A 27,098-nucleotide genomic window follows, 5' to 3' on the forward strand; every position below is an offset into this window, starting at 1 on the left:
AAGATTGCTTTATTGAAAAACAATCACAGTCATGGTGGTCTGCTGAGCCCAGCAGACCACAATCCCCGTGATTGTAGCCATTCGCAATGGCTCGAAAATTGAGACCTACCTCATGAATATTAATGAGGTAGGTCCATTTGCGAGCCCTTGTGAATCGCAGTATGAAACTCCTGGATTTCATACATTCCAATAGCGATTACTTAATTGGGATTCGCTAAAAATCGCAATTAGGTAATCGCTATTGTGAAGAATGATACATCTGGCCCTGGGTGCTGTATTTCAGCGCAAAATGCATAGCCCATGCAAGGACACATTTTGTGTTAAAAAGTAACTAAAAAAACACAACCACTGCAAACAGATCCACTTGTGTTCTTTCTCAGAGTGCTTGTGCTAAATGTTTGTCGCAAAAGGCATGTAATGACATAAGGCTGCATAGTGGAACATTCCTGGAAAGTAGAACGCAAAATTACCAAAATTACATGTGATCATGCCAGTGTAACAGAAATTTCACCATGGCTGCATAAGGACTTAGTGGGGCAGTTTTTCCCAAAATATATGTTTTTTTGTTTTATTGATATAGCATGGACCTAGCTATAAAGCTGCACAAGAGTGCAATGCAATAAAATAGGAGGTGGGAACACAAAGTGAGGACAAGTAAGTCTTGCTTCCCCATGGAATATTTCTTTAAGTTAGTGATCAGGTAGGCGGTAAGCAATCAGTGGTTTCTGCCGGACAATCACTTCCTTTTTAAAATGTTTAAAGTTTTATTAACAATAAGATGCAATTAATATAGGTATCTATAAGCAAAGCTTACATTTAACTTCTTTGAATAAGATAACAAAAAGCATTTGAAACAAAGGCGCTTTTAAGAAAATTCATGTGAAAGGGCTGTGTTTCCTGGAAGATGGTGTGTGTGGATGGATGAGGCTACCTAAGAAAGAAGAGGTTACACGCAGACGTGTAAAATACAGTGATAATTTTAAAGGAAACCTTTACAAGGCTAACTTTAATTTAATTATTGCACACGTAAACTGAAGTGTGCTTTTATGTTGAGTGTGCTGTACATTTCTTATGCTTTTAACTAACATTACAATAAAGAATAATAAAAAAATTAAAAAAAGATATTCTGGAAAAATATGATCCACGCCTTCTACACTTCCAACTTTTGTAGTAGATTCCATAATAACTGTGGGTTGGTCTAAGAGGATGGGTACCGCATGGAGGGAGGAGGATGTTCGCAGAGGTCCTTTTCTGCCTTTACAATTTACCCTTCAAGGCAACATGTGATTCTATGTACCTGAGAGTATGCGTTTGAGGGTGCATTATTAAATGATGTACATTAACACTAATACAATATATTTTTGATTAAAAAGTATGCATTTTAGAGGAGGGTGTTTAGTGTCCTTTCAAAGAGAAGCAGCAAAGATATTTGTTGGATCACTAAATCATTTTTATTACAAATATGTCCAGGTGCTATTTTGTCAGCACCATTTTCAAATCAAAACATTTAACTAACAAAAAAAGCATGATTTAGAGTTGAGTGGTAAAAGGTAATTTGGAAATAAATCAGCTGGTGGAATTTCCACCTGCATAGGGATAGTGTAGAAGAGAAAATTCCACTATTTGATTCTCCTTTGGATTTATGAGATCTTTTGTTTTGGTAGATGTATCATCAATCTTATGAAATATTCCAGTATTATAGGATCCAGTACATCACACAACGCACATTGTTCCCCCACAGAAGCAGCTTGTGCATGGGCATATAGGACAATTACGTACTTCTGTGGAGGTTTTGGAGAGGCTTTCACTTCTCTGGGCCAGTCACGGGTCTCAACTATTTAAACAAGTGCAAGCTGAGATCGCGCGATAGACAAGAGTAATCTCAGCCATAGAAAGACGGGCCAACTCACACAGTTCCACCGTGTGACACACGATATCGGCTCCCTTCACACGGTCAAGCAGTGAGGAGCCAATATCACATGGTGGCAAGAAAAACGAGCTAAAAACTACTGCAAACAGCAGATTTCAAGCTGTTTTCGGAGGCTTTGAACTGCTGACGTGCATTAAGAGATGTGAAAGCACCCAGTGCATCAGCACCACCCTCAGCAAGCTTTTTGTTTTTTAGAGGAGGGGGTTTGGAGGTGGGTTGGGGGCAAACGTGTCTCTTGGGTGCTTCTCGACACAAGTTCTCCTCCCCTTCCAAGGCCCCATTCCTTTCTCACACTGTGCATTTTTTGTTTCAATTGGCAGGTCTGAGAAGATGACCTTTGTGTGTGATTCTGGATGCCAATATTCATGGACCTGTCTACCATTTTCGAAACCACTCACCATGCCATGCTGATACACAGGATGAAATCTTTAGGATCACTGGTACTGCGCCGAGTTGACTGACATCCTCATTGAAAGACACATTCCAATCCATTAGTTTAGGGCCCTTTATGCCAGAGACAAGGAGTGCCTGATTAGGTGTGCCTCAAGTCTCTTCCATCTCACAGATAATATTTAGTTTCTGTCTGGACCCTCTAGCCAGTGGGCTGATCCCAATATTTATAGGGTAATTGCTTGCACTGCGTTCATCCATCCCTTTCTGGACGGTAGCCATGCCAGACACCTTGGGCTTTCTAAAACCGGTTTAAGTAAACCATCTTCAGACTGTTCAAAACTCTGCAGCCGGCGCTTTATATAATCTGAACAAATATGATCAAGTAGCAGATCTGCTCAGTCAAATTCATTGGTTACCAATCCACAAAAGAATGTTCTCCAAGACATCCTGTATCCTGCACAAAATGTACTATAATTAGCGGCAACACATTCTATCTTGCACATTAAAAACAATGTCATCGTTCTGGTGTTTACACTACAGTGGGATCAAAATCCCATCGGTTATTTCTTGTACCAAAGTTCAAGTATCATGAGTTGGACCAAATGTTCTTCTGGTGCAAACAACTACCGTGGAACTTTCTCCCTTTTGACTCCCGCTCCACTTCCGATTTTTCAAGTTCAGAAATCTCCTTACAGCCTGGCTAATTGCTCAACACTGAGCCTTAACCTAATGTTTGTATTCAGTTCACTTACAGGCCAAGAGACGCTCTAAAAGTATTAAATAAATAAATAACATTCAATTGTGGATGTGTGTTTCTATTTGTAAGGTAGAGGACTGGTGGTGGATGTGAGCGAGGAGAGAGAGATTTATTGTTCAGAGTAAATCTTTTATAGAACACTGGGTGACCCAACATATACGACATAGGATTTCGAAACCAAATTATGTTACATATACTTTGAAAAAAATCATACATGCTGCCAAATTAATTCACCAGACTCAAAAATGTTCTAAGATCACTGAATTTCCTGCATAAAATAAAAAATCAGTCTAGCTTGACAACATTGACACTTCCCAGCTCAAATGTGTAGATATTGGTTCGGAAACCTGCGAAGACCAATGTGAAATTACCAAATTAGTGTTTGTCTAATTAAGCATCCAGGCCAGATTTGTATTACTAAAACGAAGAACAGATCGCTTTTGAAAAGTGTTCAGATTTGTCCCATGGCTTATTTAAATGTTACACTGCCGACAGCGTATTTTTCCCCTCCGTGTCCACTAGATGGCTCATCAGATTTCACATTTCTTTGGGTGACTCTAAGAGCCTGTGCACGATCTGAGTCATAACAATATTTGACATGAAAATCATGCAACAACTATCAAGTAAACGTTTGCTAAAGTCTCTTCTAACTTCACAAAGTGTATTTTTTAACATGGAGATGCATTTTCCCAATTGACCAACCTTCATGAAACTTGCCATGCCACAACCTAGCTGACTAATTTGATAGAATACCAAGTTTCATGCAAATTCATCCATGGGATCAAAACTATCAAACAAATTAAACAATGCCTGTTCAACACAAAGTATGGCTGAACTATAACTACACACTGGTGGCTGTTACTGTGTGATCTATCTATATATTACCTACTGGCAGACACCAGTAGGTAGTTATAGTTGGGACCTAGTTTCTATAAGCAAAGCATTTTTTACCTCGCCTATATCTTTGGTACTGTTTGATGAATATTCACAACATTTTCCAGAAAAAGTGTGCAGAATTACACCAAATTTGTCAGAAAGGTAGTGTTCTTTACGCAGATTACATTTTCAGTTATTTGGTGTAAATCTGTTCAGTAGTTATTGAGAAATGTAAGGGAATCCAAATTTGTAAATCTGTGGCTATGATGACTGCGAGTACAATAATAAGCTCGTGCTGAGATCTGCAGAGCTCTAATTGTCTGCCAACACTTCAACCGCCCGGCCCCCGCTACCTCGGGAACCACCACCCCCTTCTGGGGGTAAACTCATTATGTGTGCGTGGGCACCTCCCAGTCCCAGTCACAGGTACTGCCACCTCCCCGGAGCCAAAGATATTCTGTGTGCAGGAGGGACACACAATCCCACGCTGCCCTAGGGACCCTCACCTCCCCTGGGCATCTAAATAAATGAATGTGTGGGGGGGCCTAGCCACCTCCCACAGCCCCAGGGATGGCTACCTCCCCAGGGCTTTAAAGAAAATGGATGCAGGGGACATGCTGGCCCCCACTCCCCAGGAGACGACTACCTTCCCAGGGCGGGGTCACGTGGCTCCCCACCAACCCCGGGGAGAATGACCTGCACAGGTCTTTAAACAAATGCAATGCAGAGGGCCACGTGGCCTCCCTGGGCCTTAAACAAATACAAACCGGGTGGGCCATATGGACCCCCGCAGTCCTGGGGGCCGCCACCACCCTGGGGCTACAATAATAGAATGAAGGGGGTCAGTTGTCAACTACTGAGGACCACCGCCTTCCCAGGGCTAAATTACTTTGGAGGATGGCTCCATGGCCCAGCTCGTGAAGCCAATAATGGCCCTGGGACCACCACCCCCAGGGCTGGCTCCTGCTATGTCGCGGGGTGCCCACCCCAGGACATCGCTGTCAACGCTCCTGCCAAGTCAGAGCAAACACTTCACTTTTTGCAAGTGAGCACTGTCAAACAGCTCTCACTTTCAGTAAGTGAAGTTTTCATCTGTTTTCCTTCACGCAAATATGGGTGTAGGGAAACAGGTAAAAACATTTCTACCACAAGCAAGGAGCTGCTACTTAGAGCAGCTCCCTGCTTGTGTGAGCAATGCCGACTTCTGCAGGATGGGGAGCCGGCTAGGACCTCCAGGCCTTGAGGCTCCCCCCACAGTCCTGTGATTCTCTCTCTTCCATCCCGTAATGAGATGGAAGAGAGAGAGATTGTCATTGCAATGGTATAAATGTTATAGTTACCTTTGGATGCACAGCAGAGCAGAGTCCCTTCTGGCCTAATGGTCGCAGTCTTGTGCTGTCACTCAGTAGGCTGAAGGTTCAAATCCTAGTACCGCTTGGCAGTGTGTCTGTTTATTTTCTAGTGTTTTCACTGTTAAACATTCCTAGTGATGGAACATGGAAGTCTTTTTACCCTCAAAATCTGTGGGTTGAATAGCATGGCTAAGTCTGGACACTGCACAGTAAGGAGTTGCCGCTGGCCTAGTGGTTAGGGTCTTAGACATGCACACTAAAGGTTAAGGGTTATAGTCTAGGTGAGTATGTGGCCATTTCCTCCTTTATTTTCTTTGCAAGTCTAAATATTTAAGTTACATACTGAAAGGTGATCTCACTTTTTTTAATTGACGAAAAAAAATTTTGTTTCTCCATTTTTCCGGAGATATCTCATTCTCAGTATATCATTCATCAGAGCCTAAATCGCACTCTCTCTCTCAATCTCTCACATTCTCTCTCTCTCAAGGTCCAGTGGTTAGGGGGGATTGGCCGCATAGTCTGGCCTCAGGCTAGGCCCTGCGGCCAACCCCACCGGGCATGGCCGAAGGCTGTGTGCAGCGCAAGGTTTGGTAGTTATAGGAGGTTGGCCAAAGGGCCTGGCCACATGCCAGACCCCGCAGTCAACCACTGCTGTGAACAGCCAAAGGCCATGCACAGCGGTGGTTGGATTAACAGTCAGTAATAAAAATTACTATACGTTAAAAAAAAACATAGAAATTCACTGAAAGAACCAAAGGTTACAGGGATGCTATAGTTAGGAAACAGAATAAAAAAAATACAAATTCACTTAAAAAACCAAAGGTTATAGGGACGTTATAGTCATTTTAAATGCACAAAACCATAGAAATTCACATGTTAGAGTTATCTCAAGTAACTATAACTTGTGCCTTAAGGTAACTATAACTCCTCCCTCTCGCCATGCACTGCTAATTACCTCACAAATTACGGCTCTCATGACATCTTTGATAACCTCATTGATAATATCAATGTAATATTTGCAATAACATTTTTGATGAAAAAACTGTGCATGGCTGGGGTGCATGTTATAGTTACCTTAGGGCATGAGTTATAGTTAACTCTAACAGGTGAATTTCTAAGATTTTGTACGTTTAAAACATGAGCCTAACTGTAGCATTCCTGCAACCTTTGCTAAGGGTCTTAATAATGATACAACAATGGAGGGTGGCACTGAGGGTGTTTGTGAAGGGCAAACATTTGTAAGTCTGCCAGTTTAAATGCACTTCTGAAGTCCCTAAACTACCTACCATAATTTAAATACATTTTAATCTATGAAAGTATTTGACTTTCTGCCTCGTGTTTCCAGAGTTTTTGTGTTTTATTCTGGAGTTGAAAACATCAATAAAGGGCTTAATAGTAAAGCTTTCCTTAAAAAGAGTAAATTCTGGTTAAAGGGGCAGAGCAATTGACTTTGAACTCAAAGGGAGGTGAAGACATTAAGGCCCTCATTACAACACTGGCGGTAAAAGCCGCTTACCGCCGTGCAGAAGACCGCCAACACACCGCTGCGGCCGCGGAATTCCGCCACAGCCATTATGACCCACAGTTCTGAATCCGCCAAAATCTAGACACCCACACAAGTCTGCCACACCAAAGGTCAGTGATAAACTGGCGAAAACAAAACCTCCACCGTCATGCCAACAGAAATACGACCACACTATCACGACACACGAATCCACGCGGCGGTCTTTCAACTGCGGTATTCCATTGGCGGTACACACCGCTGTGCTCAAAATACACACACATTTACAAAACACAGCCACATTGGACAAATCGAAATATACACACCTGATACACATACACACACCACTCTCACACACCCAATACAATATAAAACACACACCCACATCACCCACAAACCCTTACGACAACAAATCACGAACGAAAGCCAGAGAGAGACAGCACCGGCAAGAACAACAGCATCCACAGGCACACAACACCATCACCCACAAAACTTCCACGCACCTCACACAACACCCCACTACATATCAGCACACTTATCACCCCACACTCCACCCCACACATCACCTACACCACCCCATGGCACAGCAAAGACACCCCAGGTTCTCGGAGGAGGAGCTCATGGTCATGGTGGAGGAAATCGTCTGGGTAGAGGCACAGCTATTCGGAGCACAGGTGCAGCACACCTCCATTGCAAGGAAGATTGCGCTATGGCGAAGAATAGTGGACAGGTTCAACGCACTGGGACATCACCTAAGAAATCGGGAGGACATCAGGAAGAGGTGGAACGACCGACGGGGGAAGGTGGGTTCCTTGGTCTCAAGACACCACCTGGTGGTTCAGCGGACTGGCGGCGGACCCCCACCTCCTCCCCCACAACTAACAACATGGGAGGAGCAGGTCTTGACGATTCTGCATCCTGAGGGCCTCGCAGGAGTAGGTGGAGGAATGGACTCTGGTAAGACAAATCTTAACTATTACATGCCCCACCCTCCCTGCATGCCAGCACATACCCCCACTCTCACCCTCACCCCCAGCACTCCAACTCCTCACATATGTCCCAATATCACGAACCACCCATCCCAACACCAAGACCTGCATGCAACAACAAAGCATGGACACCCATCACTAAAGCATGCCCACTGCACATACCCATACACCCCCCTAAACCATCATCACACAAGGTCCCACACAGGAATGCAAGCACTGGGGTTCACGGTCACCTACCCATTGCACACCATGCCACACACAGATGTAATAAACATCCTTTTATACCCCTGCAGGACCCCTACACAATGTCACCGAACACACATGTCCACACCACCAACAGAAGAGGCCCACAGTGATGACATCACCTCTGTCCAACTTGATCTAGATGACCAGCCCGGCCCATCAGGGACCGCGGGACAGTCGGTTCCCCTCACACAGTCACAGGCCACTACAGAGCTTCCCCCCTCTGGAAACACCAGCACAGCACCCACCCAGCGGGCCCATACCTCCGTCCCCAGGACACGTCAATCAGCTGTGTGTCCACCACTACAGGGAACCCAGGCTAACCCACCACCCCAACTACAACAGGGACCTGGGGGCAGTGGCAGTGGGCACACGGTCCAGGGGATTGAGGCCCAGGAACACAGGGGAACTGGGAGGGCTGCTGTGCGACAGGTGGCGGACAGGCCAAGGGAACCCACTCTCCACAAGGCCCTCTCCTCCATCATGGGAGCCTACCACCACTCCCAGGAGACGATGGCAACGGTACTGGCCAAGTTTCAGGAGACCCAGCACCTGCAGGAGGAACAGTAAAGGGGCTTCAGGGAGGAACTCAGAACCATCAGCTCAACCCTGGGCACCATCGTAGGGGTGCTGAAGGAAGTACTGAACACCAGGAGGGACACTGTGGCACTACAAGGGGCCCCTGACACTAGCATGGACGATGAACTGCCCACCACCTCCGTCGGCGCTAGTGGACAGGACGCCCCGCAGCAGGACAACCACACCAGCACCCCACCCCCTGCAGAGGGAGAACCACCCCGCAAACAGTCCCTGAGATCCAGGAACAAGACAGAGAACGATGCCAAGACCCCCGCCAAGAAATGAGACCACCCTGATTGTCATCCTACTGTCCTACTTTGTCACCCTGTCCATACTTAAACTGCCCCAGCTCCACTTCCTATGCCCATATGGGCAATGCGCCTGTGAGACTAATAGACTGGACTCTGCCATGGACATTCCTCCGCCATCACCCCTCACCATTTTATTACCCCTTCCAATATTGAGCAGTTAAATAAACACACTTAAAGCACAAAACAATCTGGAGTCTGTCTGTGATTTCGAAATAGTGTATTAGCAATTACAGTGACAAAATGCTCTTTCAATTGTAATGTCAACATACTTATGTCACACAGCTCTAGTCCATGAGGAATCTAAGCAGATGTCACACAGTGGGACCCACATCTGTGAAATCGTAAGGGAAAGTGACAACTCAGTGACCATACAGTGGGTGAAGACGACAGACAGCAGAGAGGCAGTAGTGTTTAAGTACATGTAGTAGGCAGGTCTGTACTCTTACCTGTGTCTCAGTGGAAATATTGCTGGATCACTGAGTCCCTGTTGTTCATGTCCTCTTCCTCTGCTTCCTCGTCTCCACGGTCTACAGGCTCCACAGCTGCCACAACACCGCCATCTGGACCATCCTCCTGCAGAAAAGGCACCTGTCGTTGCAAAGCCAAGTTGTGAAGCATACAGCAGGCCACGATGATCTGGCACACCTTCTTTGGTGAGTAGAATAGGGATCCACCTGCCATATGGAGGCACCGGAACCTGGCCTTCAGGAAGCCGAAGGTCCGCTCGATCACCCTCCTAGTTCGCCCATGGGCCTCATTGTAGCATTCCTCTGCCCTTGTCCTGGGATTCCTCACTGGGGTCAGTAGCCATGACAGGTTGGGGTAACCAGAGTCACCTGCAAATGGCAAGGGACAACTGTTAGACACACACTAACCTGTAGGGATATCCCCAGACCCAGACAACCATTCCAACTGTCTTGCTTCCAGGTGCTCACCTAATAGTCACACACGGTGTCTCTGGAGTTGACCCATCACAAAAGGGATGCTGCTATTCCGCAGGATGCAGGCGTCATGCACTGAGCCAGGGAACATGGCATTCACATGGGAGATGTACTGGTCTGCCAAACATACCATCTGTACATTCATTGAATGATAACTCTTCCGGTTTCTGTACACCTGTTCACTCCTGTGGGGGTGTACCAAAGCCACATGGGTCCCATCAATGGCACCTATGGTGTTGGGGATATGTCCCAGGGCATAGAAATCACCTTTCACTGTAGGTAAATCCTCCACCTGAGGGAAAACGATGTAGCTCCGCATGTGTTTCAGAAGGGCAGACAACACTCTGGACAACACGTTGGAAAACATAGGCTGGGACATCCCTGATGCTATGGCCACTGTAGTTTGAAATGACCCACTTGCAAGGAAATGGAGCACTGACAGCACCTGCACTTGAGGGGGGATTCCTGTGGGATGGCAGATTGCTGACATCAGGTCTGGCTCCAACTGGGTACACAGTTCCTGGATTGTGGCACGGTCAAGCCTGTATGTGATAATCACATGTCTTTCCTCCATTGTCGACAGGTCCACCAATGGTCGGTACACCGGAGGATGCCGCCATCTCCTCACATGTCCCAGCGGACGGTGCCTATGAAGGACAACAGCAAGCACAGAGTCAAACAACTCAGAGGTACGTACCCACAGTTTACACAGAACTCCATTCATACACAAAAAGTGGCCTGTATGTGTGTTGAGTCTAGGCCTAGGTATGTGTGACGCAGTTGAAAATGAAGCCATGTGGGCCCTTGAAATGGCGGCTGCCTGACCTGTAAAGTGGGACAATGGGATGTGAGGTAACTGCGCTGGCGTTGTGCACCGCCGCGGTAGGCGGTCGAAGACCGCGGCGCAATGCTGCATCGGTTAACATTGGACCCTATGGGTCCCAGGAGCCAATGACGATGTACGCCGGCGGTGACAGTACGCACCGCCGTGGACGTGACCACCATTTTCTATCTGTTCAATCACTCGATACCTGATCTTCGACAGGAGAGGACGTACACTGCAAGTGCTGCTGTGACCTCGGTCTGGAAGAGATAATGGCTCGAGTGTCTGGGGAAAGGGCCCCTGCCTTCACATCGGAGGAGTTGGAGAAACTCGTGGATGGGGTCCTCCCCCAGAACACGCTACTCTACAGTCCTCCAGACAAACAGGTAAGTACACAGGGAGCATGATGTATGGGCTATGCCTGTGTGGAGAGGGCTGGATGTAAGAAGGAAAGGGGGAAATTGCGGCGTGCATAAAACGACGGTGAATGCATGTGCCACATGGCAAGGGTAGGGATGGGGGCCAATCACTTTGACGGTGCAGTTGGTAATAACTTACTCTTCCCCCTGTACATTTCATGTAGGTCAGCGCCCACCAGAAAAAACATATTTGGCGTGCCATCGCCAAGGACGTCCGGACCCTGGGGGTCTACCACAGACGGAGCACCCACTGCCGGAAAAGATGGGAGGACATTTGCCGCTGGAGCAAGAAGACGGCGGAGGCTCAGCTGGGCATGGCCTCCCAACGTGGGAGGGGTGCCCGTCGCACCAAGTCCCCCCTGATGTTCAGGATCCTGGCGGTGGCCTACCCGGAGTTGGATGGGCGCTTGAGGACATCACAGCGGCATCAAGGGGGTGAGTACACTCTCATTCTGCTGACTTTGTGCGCAGTGGAGGGGTCTGGGTGGGGGAGGTGGGCTGTGGGTTTCCCTAGGCCAGGGCGAGTTCCGTAGGCAAGGTTCCTCCGTAAGGCAGGCCATGTGGCACCCCACCCCACCTCTGTAGAGTGCCAAGTACACCTAGTCATGCCCCTGTGTCATCTATGTGTGCAGATGTCGTCCATAGCCTTGTAGGCCATTTCCCAGGAATTGAACAGTGGAGCCCAAGAGCGCGGCGTATTGCAGGGGGCTTCTGTGTCTGTCGTGTCCGCCAACGGTAGCGGTAATGCATGCACTCAACATGTCTTTCTTCTGTCGTCCACCCCCTTTTTGTGGTCTCCCTGTTCTTGTGTGCATTAGCATCATCAGGTGGAGGAGCAGTGGAACCGGAGCACCAGGGGGCTGCATCCCACATGGCCATGGAGGGCCACACTACGGACTCGGACTTCACCAGTGGGACGGAGTGCAAGGGGAGCTCCACGGCGGGAACAGGAGCTGAGACCAGTGACACGGACTCGTCCTCTGATGGGAGCTCCCTTGTGGTGGCGGCAACATCTGTGCCACCCCCATCTACAGGTACAGCCGCCACCACCCCTTCCAGCACCGCCCTCCCAGCAGCCCCTCAGCCTTTGCCCTGTGCCTGCTCACCCGGGAGGGTGGGCATCACCTTCGCCCCAGGCACCTCAGGCCCTGCCCCAGTCACCCCTGCTGCCCTCAGTGAGGAGGCCATTGACCTCCTCAGGTCCCTCACTATTGGGCAGTCTACCATTTTGAATGCCATCCAGGGTGTAGAAAGGCAGTTGCAACAAACCAATGCATTCCTGGAGGGCATTCATTCTGGTCAGGCGGCCCTTCAGCGAGCTTTTCAGACTCTGGCCTCAGCACTGATGGCAGCCATTGTCCCTGTGTCTAGCCTCCCCCCTACAACTTCCTCCACCCAGACCCAATCCCCTGTACCTCAGACTATCCCAAGCACACCTACAGACCAGCATGCACACACGTCAACACACAAGAGAAGCTCAGGCAAACATAAGCATCACACATCCCACAGGCACTCACTCAAGCATCACACACATGCAGACACACCAACATCCACTGCCTCCACTGTGTCCCCCTCCTCCCTGTCTCCCTCCTCCCTCCCTGTCTCATATACACTCACACCTGCATGCACTACCTCTACAGCCACTACGTCCCTCTCCAGCACACCCACCACCACACCCAGCTCACGTGCAGTCACCACCCCCACTACCATTCACACGTCCCCTGTGTCCTCTCCCAGTGTGCCTGTGACGCCACCTCCCAAGATACACAAACGCAGGCACACACCCACCCAACAGCCATCCACCTCACGACAGCCTCCAGCGCATGCACCTTCACCCAAAGTCAGCAAACGAACACCTCCTACAACCACCACCTCTTCCTCCACTCCCAAACCCCCTCCAGCTACCCGTCCCAGTGTGTCAAAAAAACTTTTCCTGTCCAACCTTGACCTCTTTCCCACACCTCCCCCACCCCGTCTGTCTCATAGGTCCCGAACTAGCACCTCAGCCACAACATCTCCGGGACCAGTGGTGCCTGTAGTCACCGGAATCTGGAGTGCACGGCCACCAGGGCAGCCAGTGTGGCACAGAGCCACAGCACAGACAGTCCCCCACCTGTGAAGCATCAGAAGTTGGCCAGTGCCCGGCGGGAGAGGGGGAAGACTCCAGCCACCAAAGCCGCTCCCAGGGGTCCCAGTGGGAGTGTGGAGTCAGCTGTGTCACCTTCCAAGGTGGGGAAGGGCCACAAGAAACCCAGCAAGTCTGGGAAGAGCAGCACGGCGGAGAAGACCGCCATCATCCCCGCTGCCCAGGAGGCCACCTCCAGCACCAGCCCAGCTGCCCAGGACAGGACCGCCAGCACCAGCCCAGCTGCCCAGGACAGGACCGCCAGCACAAGCCCAGCTGCCCAGGACAGGACCGCCAGCACTAGCCCACCTGCCCAGGACAGGACCACCAGCACCAGCCCACCTGCCCAGGAGGCCACCGCCAGCACAGGCCCAGCAGCCCAGGAGGCCACCGCCAGCACAGGCCCAGCTGCCCAGGAGGCCACCACCAGCACAAGCCCCGCTGGGCCATGAAGGACCGCCAGCACAAGCCCCGCTGGGCCATGAAGGACCACCAGCAAAAGCCCTGCTGGGCCATGAAGGACCGTCAGCAAAAGCCCCGCTGGGCCATGAAGGACTGCCAGCAAAAGCCCCACTGGGCCATGAAGGACCGCCAGCAGCTGAGTCCCTGCAATGGAGACCGCCACCTCAAGCACCGCTGAACAGGGCGCCGCCGTCTCAAGCACCGCTGAACAGGGCACCGCCGTCTCAAGCACCGCTGGAGAGGGCCCCGCCGTCTCAAGCACCGCTGGCCCATGAGCGGCAAGGGCACTGACGCAACTGAGTCCGTCATGGGGTGAATGATGCACTCTGGGCACCATGCCCCCTCCAGAACCAGTGGAGAAAGGCATCCACTACCTCTGTCCTTAGCAGGATGAAGCACTCTGGGCACCATGCCCCCTCCAGAACCAGTGGAGAAAGGCATCCACTACCTCAGTCCTTAGCAGGATGAAGCACTCTGGGCACCATGCCCCCTCCAGAACCAGTGGAGAAAGGCATCCACTACCTCAGTCCTTAGCAGGATGAAGCACTCTGGGCACAAAGCCCCCTCCAGAACCAGTGGAGAAAGGCATCCACTACCTCAGTCCTTAGCAGGATGAAGCACTCTGGGCACCATGCCCCCTCCAGAACCAGTGGAGAAAGGCATCCACTTGAGAGACTGTGGCTTTGCACTCCCCAGTATTGAACAGTGGGCAACCCACCCACTGTAGAGACTTGAGAGACTGTGGCTTTGCACTCCCCAGGATTGAACAGTGGGCAACCCACCCACTGTAGAGACTTGAGAGACTGTGGCTTTGCACTCCCCAGGATTGAACAGTGGGCAACGCACCCACTGTAGAGACTTGTGAGACTGTGTCTTTGCACTCCCCAGGATTGAACAGTGGGCAACCCACCCACTGTGGAGACTTGAGAGACTGTGGCTTTGCACTCCCCAGGGCAACCCACCCACTGTAGAGACTTGAGAGACTGTGGCTTTGCACTCCCCAGGATTGAACAGTGGGCAAACCACCCACTGTAGAGACTTGAGAGACTGTGGCTTTGCACTCCCCAGGATTGAACAGTGGGCAACCCACCCACTGTAGAGACTTTTGAGACTGTGGCTTTGCACTCCCCAGGATTGAACAGTGGGCAACCCACCCACTGTAGAGACTTGAGAGACTGTGGCTTTGCACTCCCCAGGATGGAACAGTGGGCATGTGGCCCCCTCGCGGATTTGGCGTTGTGCACTCAAGCGGCCTAGGTGCCCCCCATTTCCCTCCCCCTGAGGTGCCTGTTTAGTTGCTCTCTGATGCCCCTGCAGTGTTCTCTCCGTCATGGTCGGGGATCTTGTGTGGGCCTCGCCAATACCGTGTGGTCCCAGTGTTCCACGGACTTTATTAGAGCACTACCTGGACTACTATGCTTGGTATATTTTGTACATGGTGTATATATATATTTCTGCCTACTTGCTTTTAATATATTACAATGGTTACACTCATTTTCTATTGTCTTTGCATTCTTCCGGGGGGTTTAGGGGGGTGTAACTGTTGATGTATTGATATGCATTAGTGTGTGTGTTGTAGAGGGTGAGAGTGGGGGTGTTGCGTGTGTATGTCCCTGTTTTTACTCTCCCCCCCTCCCCTGTGTCGTAGGTGCAGTACTCACCGTGGTCTTCGCCGCCGCCGTTCGTGCTCCTGGTAGAGGAGCAGGAAGAGTATTGCAGGTAGAATTTGGAGTTCCGGATCCATGGCGTCCTCGTTCCTCGTGGGGTGTGTAGAGGTGAGCGTTTTTCCTTCGGTATTCCTGTTTCCACCGTGATTTTATCCACAGTGAATCCGCCCCGGAAAAGGTGGCGGATTGACCTGTCATAATAGTATGGGATTTACTTTGTCCTCCGTCTGTCTGTTGGCGGTGACCACCAAGCTGTTTGTTTGTACCGCCATTGCGGTCGGAGTGTTAAAGTGGCTGTCTTTGTTGGCGGTTTCAGCCACGGTCATAATGGCAAAAAAAATTCCGCCTGCCTGTTGGCGGTCTTACCGCCGCTTTATCACCGTCCGCCAGGGTTGTAATGACCACCGAATTATCATCCTTTGTACCTGGGTGTTCCCCACCTCTCCCAGCATGAAGATATGAATCCCACACAGATGCTTCCTTGTCTCTGCTGCCTGCACTGGGACCCACACATGGAGTGTGGCATTGGAAATCTATTATTGGATTTAATGAAAGCATCTTTACAAATTATTCGCTCATCCTTCCACTATCCATGTACTATTCTTACAAGTGGCTCCGAACAAACACTGCCCTTGCTGCTCACGCAGCTTGTGTCACAGTGCAGTGTGCCAACACCTTGGCTCATGCAGTGGTGGGCACACATTTACTGTGGACTTTGTCATAGGGTGCATCAGAGCAGAGATCTCTTTCAGAATTACAGGCTGCATGTGTCCTATTCCAAAGACAGTCTAATTCCTTTTGTGTCCAAGTGGGACCCTGGATGGGAAGAGCTGGAGATGAACTTGAAGCACAGGCGGAACTACAAACCTTGCAACCACATCCAGCAGTCTACGCGGAGAAATAAAGAAACCCTCTGAAGTGTAACTTCACAAATTGATAGACATAAACAGAGCTTTTTACTTTACCCACCTCCGAGACTGTATAAGATATGTAGATCTATGCATGTAGCCTGTAGAAATACCAGCTATCATACACTAGCCTTCTTTATGTGTATATTACAGGCCATAGAACATGTCAACAGAGCATGTATGTGTATTTGAATATGCTCACTTAGTGCCATAGTATAAGGCCTCAAATTGAGGCCTTAAAATGAATGTGGTTAATTACTTTGTTCTTGCTAAGCAAGTAGTATCTGTTTTAGTGTGCAACATTGCCACGTTTCATGCTCTTGTGCTTGAGCTGAAGGAGTTTTGCCATTTATTTGCTGCCCTGCATTTCCAAGGGATGAAAAGATGCAATATTTTTTCTTCCAGAATAACCTTGTTAAAGCTTGATGTCCATACTGCTAGGGTTATAATAGTAACTCCTAACAACACTTCCAAATGCTTCGAAAAAAAGCATTGTGTTCAGTGTTTATTGCAACATAGGATTCATAGTCAGAAGGTCCCCTCCAGCTCCAGAGAAAAATTGACTAATCAGAGAGGGGCTGAGAAAGGAGCCAGCTGCTGAGGGACATACTGCCCGCCGGGCATTTAACTATAAACCCTGCAGTCCGCTACAGGCAGGTGGGAGGCTGCTCCGTTAGAGAGCGTTAGAGGGCAGAATAATATTCTGCTGCAAGGTTAATAGGGAAATCCAAACTATTTAGTTAGGGGCATATGATACACAGTGTTTGGGTCAATATAATCTTCACTCTGACAGCATCTGACCAACATCAACCAACATTTGGGGTCGTTGAACTTAGGGGAATAAATAACATTAATTATTTAAAAAAATACCAAGGCATGTGTGTATGCAGATTCTAACGGTTCGGCCCAGGACTCCTTATCCATAAGTAAGACCTTTTCTGGCAAGTTGCATTATAAACACCCCTACATTGCTGCAAATATTAAACTGGGAAATACCTGTCCATTTTCCTTTTTTCCAGGGAGGCAAGAACAAAGGTTGGGGGCTAAGAAAATCAACCCATCTATGACCCAAATATTAGGAAGTTTCAAAGAAGTATGTCACATGTGTAAACAATGATCATTTATGTAGCATCAATTACTAGATTTCTGACTTAAGCCTTGTAGACTACATAGAGCCATGTGAAGCAGGTACAGAGCTATGATTTTTTTCTAGGATATAACCTACAACCTGAAGTCAATAAAACGATCCTTACAACAAACACATTTGCCTGCTGAGCTATCTTACATAAAATACACATTTGCAGTCTACAGTTAAATGCTATTGTCTGCTAGGGGCACATTAGCCCTCAGAACTATTTTATTATTAAACCTGTGACCAAAGAGTGTCCATAAATCCCTCCAGCATATTGCAGCATTTGTATAACCCTTACTACCCCTATGTGTACACCGAAGCGCTTGCCTGTAAGCTAAACAGTGTAGGGAGAGTGGTAGGAAAAATGTTGTCTTTGTTATGAACCTATGTGAAAATGTTTCCATATTATGCATGATGACTAGCGTATGCATTAACCAGAGTTATAATGATGGTATCAATACTCTGGAAGAGGGGTCTTCAACTTTTGCTATAATGAGAATTACTTCTGATCATTGAAAACCATAGTGAGACACTGCCTAAAACAGGATTCAATAAATGTACTCAGAGGCCAAATAACCTAAATACTGCTCCTAGAGTACTCTAGTCCTGCTACAGGGAACATACATCACTAATGGCACAGATGCTGCAGCACATAAAGACAAAAGAAGAAAAACAGTGAAAGAAAGAAGCAGAGAACGAAAAAGATAGAACAAAAGAAGGATGTAAGAGATGGAGAGAAATCAATAAATAGGGGATGAAGGAAAAATAAACAGAGAAAGGAGAAAAAAGGGGAGGAAGAAAGAATGAAAGTGAAGGAAAGAATTATTGAGCAAAACAAGGACAGACAGAAATCTGAAGAAAGAATTAGCAAGAGAAAACAAAGAAGTAGAGCAAAAATAGGATAAAAAGAGAATGAAAGAGGAGAAGAAAGCAAAAAGGTAAGAAACAAGCACTGAAGTGGAACATGGAGGAAAAATAGAAGAGCAGAGGTAGAAATGAGAAAAAAATAAAAAAAATAGCATGGGTAACATTTACAAAAGAAGAAAAAAAGAAACTGAAAGAAATGGAAAAGAAATACACAACAAAGGGGGGGAAGAAAGAAAAAAGTAGGGAAAGAAAGATGTGGTGTAAAAAGATAGGAAGACAGAGAGAAAGAAGGAGAAAGAAAGAGGGAAAGCATGAAAAATGGGATAAAGGAATTGAGAAGGGGAGAATGACATGAAAGTAAGGAAAAAAGTATGCGAAGCAAGGAGAGTCAAGACAGAAAGGTGAAAACGAAGTAAAGAAACATTTTTTTAGAAGAGAGCAGGGTGCATCATCCCGAACTGTCAGTTTTGGAGCCTTCACAGAAACAGGCACAGTGTTTTAACCCTTTGTGTGTGCCGGACAGCCGGGAACCATCTGACGCCACGGTGCACGTGTGCGTCGTACTGCTCCCAGCTGTATCATTACATGGCACTGGAAATTCTTCTGGTGCGGGCACCAGAGGGAGTTCCTTAGCAAAGAAACAGCGTCAGTGCTGATGTCATTTCCCTGATAGCCTGGCCTCTTGATATACCTTCGTAAAGAAATTGTTGTCCGAAGATTTTCATTATTGATTTGTTGTTTTTGTATCATTAGAGAAGTAATTTAGCTTGGTAGACATTGCCAATCTGGGCCAATTTGTTTCTGGACCACATTTTTTGAAATGGCAGATGTGTAACAGTGATGATGTAATATTTCAGGAACCACGAGACCTATATACTTCATTTTGGTGCCAGAACATTGATTTGGGGGGGGCAAGTAGTTTTACACCTCCTCAGAGCAACCATTGCACCAATTTCCAAAATGATGGCTCTATAATGATGTGTTTTATTAATCACATTGGTAATTTGTTTTAATATTGATTTTGTTTTAGGTTTTGCATTGATTCAAATGTGTAAACATGAGCAAAGCAGGTGTTAGCAGAGAGTCTTTACCTTGTGACAGAGTGTTGCTAACTACAATTTTTGAGGACTCCTGCAACAAAGAAAAATGTGTCATATGCCAGACTAAGCCGAAAGAAAAGTTAACATCAACTGCGGCTGGACAGAAGAGCATTTGAGATGCTGCAGAAATATGGCAAGACGAAGTTCACAAATGATTGAAACTGATGGGTGAAGAGGACCAAATATTTTATCATTGTAACAACAAGTGCTACAAGTTGTATACAATGGGAAAAAGCCTGGATCAAATTTGTCAAAAATAGCAGAAACCAGTGAATCACAACAAGAATCTGAGTCTTTTGAGGAAGTGAGTAAAAACCAAACCTAGGGCCCATCCACTTAAAAGATCGATGGCTACTCCTCATCCACCTCCAACAACTAATCAGAAAGCAGATGATCTTCAATGTGCTATCTGTGGTTTAGCCAGAACAAGGGACAAAGGCATTGACAAAAGAACAAAGTACAAAGTATGTGAGTCTCAAAGGGCAAACATGTTTTTATCTGCAGGTAGTTCCTTCCAAGATGAAGTTTTCAGATGATCTAAACAGCGATGTGAATGTGTTTGCAGCTGATTTGTATGCCAGCACGAACTGCATGCGTTCATACATTCAAAATCTCAATGCACAATGAGCTCCCAGCAGCAGCGTAACTGCCAGCCTTCAGTTAAGTTTGCACTCTTTGAAAACGCAAATTCAGTTTTAAAGCCACTCTTGAGTGCTGGCTAGGGTTTCATACGCAATGAGATCAGAGAAATAATGGTCACCTTTGATGAAACTCTAGTGATCCATAACAATGAAATTAAGATTTTTCTGGTGAGAATGAATAATAATAGAATTCATTTTTGTCAGTCCAACAAAAAGAATGAGCCACTGGACTTCCCTGATGATTTGACTACTGAAGTTATTGCTGCCAAAATAAGATCACACGATGCAGTAAAATCAGCAGGAACCATTTTAAGAAAAGTCCTGAAAGATTTAGATTTTAGATTTAATGACACATTTTGTGATTCCACAGGGCTCTGCAAATCATGGAAGTCAACAAAAATGCCTGATGTTGTCTTAACATTTTTTACATCATTGTTTAATATCAGCAAAGCAAAACTGTTACAAACTAAAGTTCTTGAGTTTGGAACAGAAGCCAACAACATTGATGATGGCTTTGAAGATATGAGTGAAGAAGTGGAAGACAATCCCATGAACCGACAGGCTTATGCTGTGCAAATGTACTGTCTTTTCCAAATCATATTTTATGAATTATATCACAGCAAAAATAAAACTCTGCTAAACATGACTGCCCACGCAATCTATGACAAGTGCAAAAGTAGAGAGCTAATCACTTTGATGAATAGGATTGGTATATGAAAATGTTATAATGACATATTACGGAGCAGGAACTTATTAGTAGCTCATGTGGTAAAATCTTGTGAATCCAACAGCACACTACTTCCAATTCACTTTACCAGGAAATGATTCACAATTGCTGCTCTTGATAATTTTTATTTTGAAGACAGCTCTTCTTAATCTGGAACATTCAGCACACATGATACTGCCATTATTCTTTTTCAAGACTGTACCAATGAAGTAGCTGCTGGAAAACAAACTGTGAAGACATAAACAAACAAAGCTGCAAATTTATAATCTAACTGCCTTTCCAACATGTGCAAAATCAATCCAAGTCATCAACATGTCCAAGTCTACCAGAAAGCTTCAAAGTGGCTGACGACATTGATCTTCTTCTACCTGATGCTGTGGTCCGCAAAGCAGATTTAAATGAATTTATCATATAACTTATTTAGTGCGGACAGAAGGAAGAAGAAAAGCCAGTTCCTCTGTGGGATGGAATTCATGCTCTAATCTCCCAGACTACTGTCCCACTAAAGAAGGTTGAGTTTTTACCAGCAATACCATCTCCAGTTACAAACAATGCAAAAGTATACACAGCTCTAAAAAATTTCCAAAATGTGCATGCTCAGCTTGAAGACCAGCCTATCCTGCAACTTTTCTACGATGAAGGTGTCTTCCATATTATAGCAATCCAGTAGAATTTGATGATCTTTATGCAATGATGGGCGTTTTCTACATGACAAAAGTTGTGTTGCAGTGTGCAGGAAGTTATGTCAGTGGATGTGGCATAGACAATGCACTTATTGAGGCTGAAATCTTTGGAAGTGAAACTGTCCGGTCAGTATTGAGCAGAACTCATTATGTTCATTCTTTACAAGGTATGCTCATCATATCTGAGGCTATAGAAACATTGCGTTGGAATGCTTCCTGGAACAAGAATGACAAATTAGGTTTTGCATATCTTATCTCAGAAGTGAACTACACGCAGGGTGGACTTCATTCAAAAGACATAATGCAAAGCCAGGCAATGTTCAATACACTCAGTTCAAAATCAGGAAACCTAAAATTGTAGAGTTTGCCAAAGTTTGTGAAGAAAAATCTGAACTTTGCAAGTGCTGGGGAAATGTTTTACACATAATAGCTCTAGTGAAAAACTTGGTACAAGCTGATCAGGAAGATGATTGAAAGCTGCACGTGAAGACTGTGGAGTCACTGATTACTGTGTTTCACAAATGTGATTGCATAAACTACCTGAGATATGGGTGAGGGTATCTGGGAAGAGTGGAGAAGCTAGCTCTACAGAAAGTTCATCCAAAGACATCTTGTGGTGAAAGACAGAGATGGGAGGTTCAATGCTGTGGCTCAAGATATGAAACTGAAACAGATGATCCAGAGATTACAGAAAAGCTCCAAGAGAATTGTTGGTCACACACATAAAAGTGAATATGTTGCTCAATGGTAGCTAGTTTACCATGTAGTCCTTTCTATTTGCAATGTTTTCAGAGAGACAACAAATTCAAAATGAATGGACGATGGGTGAAGGTATTTGGGAAGAGTGGAGAAGCTAGAGGTGGAAAAACCATACCTCTACAGAAAGTTCATCCAAAGACATTTTGTGGTGACAGACAGAGATGGAAGGTTCAATGCTGTGGCTCCAGATATGAAACTGAAACAGATGAACCAGAGATTACAGAAAAGCTCCAAGGGAATTATTGGTCACACACATAAAAGTGAATATGTTGCTCAATGGTAGCTAGTTTACCATAAAGTCTTTTCTATTTGCAATGTTTTCAGAGAGATAACAAATTCAAAATTAATGGACCATTGTGAAACTGTTCTTCACCATGAACTTGTAGGAAAGAGAGGGGAACGTTTTAATAAACATGTTGATAGCCCTCTTCATTTCATGCAGCAGCAACTAAACCCCTTTGAAATAACCGAGCCTGTGCAAATACACAACTTTGTGACCAAACAATAAAAAGGAGAGATTTGTATTGAAAGAGAAAAGGCTGTTAGACATAATCACTAAAGCTAAATGTTCACGCTTTAATTGCCATAGTAAGAGTTTTGTCCAATCAGCAACTACAAAACAGGTTACAAAAAACAACCTTCACAAGCACATAGAGAGATGGATGTAGCAAAATAAAGGGGCGAATTTATCAAGGACATTCAAACAGGTGTCCTCACTGAAAACTGCTGTTATTGTAGACTATGGCCCTCATTACCACCCTGGCGGTCAGTCATAAGGTGGCGGTAATACCACCAACAGGCTGGCGGTAACTACCGCCAAATTATGACCATGGCAGTGAAACCTCCCATAGACAGCCACTTTACCACACCGACCTCCAGGGCGGAAATAAGAGCCATCACGGCGGTAGCCGCCTACAGCCAGACGGAAGCCAATGTTCCTCCCACCGTATGAAGACACAGGAAACCGTCACCTTTTCCAGGGCGGTACCAACGACATCAAAAGCCTGGCGGAAACACTGCACAGAAGGGAAAGGACTCACCTTTGGAGACACAGGGAACAACCACGCCACCATGGAGCCCGAGCTGCATGTCTTCCCAGTGATTTTCTACGTGCTGCTCCACCACGAACACCAACAACGGCAAAGACGGTGACGGTGAGTACAGCCTCCTAGCACACAGTGGAGGCGGGGAGGAAAAAGAGAGTGATACACACAGGCAACACCCCCACCCCCACCCACAACACCATAAACACAATCAGCTACAGTAATAAAACATATATACCCCGTACCCTGGATGAATAATGCAAAGACAACAGGAATTTAATAAAGTGAGTGTAATAAGATCAATACAGTAGAAATAAGAAAATGCAATGTAACTGGTATATACAAATGTACAGTTCAAGGGACACTGCCCAGTCCTCAGTGTCCGTGGGCCACGGGGCCACAGGCCAAAGTCCAAGGCCCCACTAGTTACCTGTATCAACACGGAGAGAACACTGCAGGGGCATCAGTTGAAAAATAGGCAGGCGCCTCAGGGGGACAGGGGACGGGGGGCACCTCAGCCGGCAGATAGAACAAGACCACTGGTTCTGGAGGGGGCAACATGCCCTGTGCTTGGTCCTGGGGTGTGCAAGGCCACACTCTCTCAAGTGGGTGACTTGCCCACATCCTCTGGAGGGGGCAACATGCCCTGTGCTTGGTCCTGGGGAGTGCAAGGCCACAGTCTCTCAAGTTGGTGTCATCCCCACTGGTTCTGGAGGGGGCATCGTGCCCCGTGCTCTTGATCCTGGGGAGGCTGGGGTTGGTGGGTGTGCTACCCACTGGTTCTGGAGGGGCCTTCGTGCCCTATGCTCTTGATCCTGGGGAGGCTGGGGTTGGTGGGTGTGCTACCCACTGGTTCTGGAGGGGGCATCGTGCCCTGTGCTCTTGATCCTGGGGAGGCTGGGGTTGGTGGGTGTGCTACCCACTGGTTCTGGAGTGGGCATTGTGCCCTGTGCTTTTGATCCTGGTGAGGCTGGGGTTGGTGGGTGTCATACCCACTGGTTTTGGAGGGGGCAGCGTGCCCTGTGCTCTTGATCCTGGGGAGGCTGGGGTTGGCGGGTGTCATACCCACTGGTCCTGGAGGGGGGCAGCGTGCCCTGTGCTCTTGATCCTGAGGAGTGCAAGGTCACAGTCTCTCAGGTGGGTGTCATACCCACAGGATTTGCAGGGGACAGGCCGCACAGCAGCCCATGGATGCAGGATTACATACCATCCGCCTGAGGTAATGGCTGCTCAGTGGTGGTGGTGGTGGTACTGACGCTGTTTGTGGGGGGAAGCTCCATCCCATCCCCTACAGCTGCCCACTGGAGGTGGTGGTGGTGCTGCTGCTTGTTGGGGGAGGTTCCAGCCCATCCCCTGTAGCCTCGGACAGCTGCCCACTGGTGGTGGTGGTGCTGCTGATGCTTGTGGGGGGAGGCTCCAGCCCATCCCCTGCAGCCTCGGACGGCTAAACAACCATGGTAGGTGGTGGAGGCTCCGTCAGAGTCCCTGCACCAGGCCCCTTTTCCTTCCCGCCTGCTGGTGCTGGCTCCTTGTCCTTCCTGGCAGCAGCTGGGGCTGGCTCCTTGCCCTTCCTGGCAGCAGCTGGGGCTAGCTCCTACCCTTCCGGGCAGCAGCTGGGGATGGCTCTTTGGTCTTCCAGGCAGCAGCTGGGGATGGCTCTCTTTCCTTGAGGCTGCCTGGTGCAGGCTCCTTCACCCTCTGGACATGTGCCCTGGATCCTGGGTGTGGAGACTACTGGGCCCGTGGACTGGTTGGCTGAGGTGCCTGCCTGGGTTTTTGCCACCCTGGCCAGAGGTGAAGGACGGGGGGGAGGGTTAGGGAAGAGGTCAATGGTGGAGAGGAAAAGCTTCTCAGAGACATTGGGGCGGGAAGAGGGAGACGGTTTGGGAGTGGAGGAAGAGGGAGTGGTTGTGGGAGGTGTCTGTCAGCTGAGTTTGGGTGCAGGTGCATGGGCTGGATGCTGTTGCGAGGTGGATGGCTGTTGGGTGTCTGAGTATGTGCGTTTGTGTACTTTAGGAGGGGGGGACAGACACAGTGGGAGAGGAGACATGTGCATGGCTGTTGTGGAGGTGTCTGCCAGTGAGGTGTGTGTTCTGCTAGGTGTTGTGGTGATGCTGGTAGTGGATGAGGATGTAGTGCATTCAGGTGTGAGTGTAGATGGAACTGGGAGGGAGGTGGAGGTGGAGGAGGGGGACACCGTGGAAACTGTGGATGTTGGTATGTCTGCATCTGGATGGTGTTTGTGTGAGTGCCTGTGGGATGAAGTGTAGTGCTTGTGTTTGCCTGTGCCACTCTTGGGTGTTGTCTTGTGTGCATGCTAGTCTGCCTGTGTGCTTGGGGTAGGTTGGGGTTGAGGGGAAAGGGATTGGGAAGAGGTAGTTGGAGGGGGGAGGGGGAAAACAGGGACAATGGCTGCTATCAGAGAGGATGCCAGAGCCTGGATTGATCTCTGTTGGGTCACCAGCAATGCATGAGTCTGTTGCATCTGGGCTGCCAGCCCCTGGATGGCATTCACAATGGTTGACTGCCCTACAGAGATGGACCTCAGGAGGTCAATAGCCTCCTCACTCAGGGCAGCAGGGCTCACTGAGGCAGGGCCTGAGGTGCCTGGGGCGAAGGAGATGCCCACCCTCCTAGGTGAGCGGGCATGGGCATCTCAATGAGGGGCTGCTGGGAGGGCGGTGCTGGTATGGGGGGTGATGGATGTACCTGTAGCTGGGATGGTCACGGAGGTATCCGCCACCACCAGGGAGAATCCATCAGAGGAGGTATCTGTATCAGAACTGTCCCCGCCAGTCTCTGCCGTGGTGCTCCCCTTGCCCTCCGTCTGTGGGATGCAGCTCCCTCCATCGCCGGTGCCGCTGCTCCTCCGCCAGATGATGCTAATGCACATAAGGACAGGGTGACAAAACAAAAATGGGGGGAGAGACAAAGGATACACTTGGTCAATGGCTGCATCAACACCACCGTTGGCGTACACACCACTCTCACACACAGGGAACAGCCCTATGCACTATGCATGGCACTGCCAGTTATATTGCTAGCCACCAAGACATGGGGAGGGGCACACACCGCCAATTGCAGAACACCTGGGACCCACGCAGCCCTGACCAGTAGTGGATGCTAACCTACTCTGCAATGTCAGGCCTGGACTAGGGGCACCCACTGACACACATCCCCCACCTGGATACTACCTACCATGCGTAACTTGTAATGTTGGGCACTGTACTCACCCCCTTGTGGCTGCTGTGATGCCCTCATGCGCCCATCCAGCTCAGGATAGGCCACCACCAGGCCATAAGTGGGGTCAGGGTTCCACGGGCACCCCTTCCTTGTTGGGAGGCCATCACTAGCTGGGCCTCCGCCGTCTTCTGTGCCCAGCGTCTCGGGTCCTCCCTCCGTTTCTGACAGTGGGTGCTCCACCTGTCGTAGACCCCCAGGGTCCACGCGTCCTTGGCGATGGCACGCCATATACCCTTCTTTTGATAGGCGCTGACCTGCAGAGGCAATACTCACAGGAAAAACCCATTAGACAAACAGTCCAGCCAGTTACACATATGGCCCACCATACCCATTTCCATCACCATTGGCAAACACATAGCCCAGCACACAATGGGTACACCGCAAAGAGGACATCCACCCACCCCCCTTACACGAGGCCATCACACACACAACTCTATGCATTCATGCCACATGCTTCGTGCCCACAGTGTATTCACCTGTTGGTCTGGAGGCCCATACAGCAGTCCGTACTGTGGTAGGACCCCATCCACCAGTCGCTCCAACTCCACCGAGGTAAAGGCAGGGGCCCTTTCCCCAGTCACACGGGCCATGGTAGGTTCCAGACACAGGTCACAGCAGCACATGCAG

The sequence above is a fragment of the Pleurodeles waltl genome, chromosome 9 (assembly GCF_031143425.1).
Source record: "Pleurodeles waltl isolate 20211129_DDA chromosome 9, aPleWal1.hap1.20221129, whole genome shotgun sequence".
NCBI classification, from domain to species: domain Eukaryota; kingdom Metazoa; phylum Chordata; class Amphibia; order Caudata; family Salamandridae; genus Pleurodeles; species Pleurodeles waltl.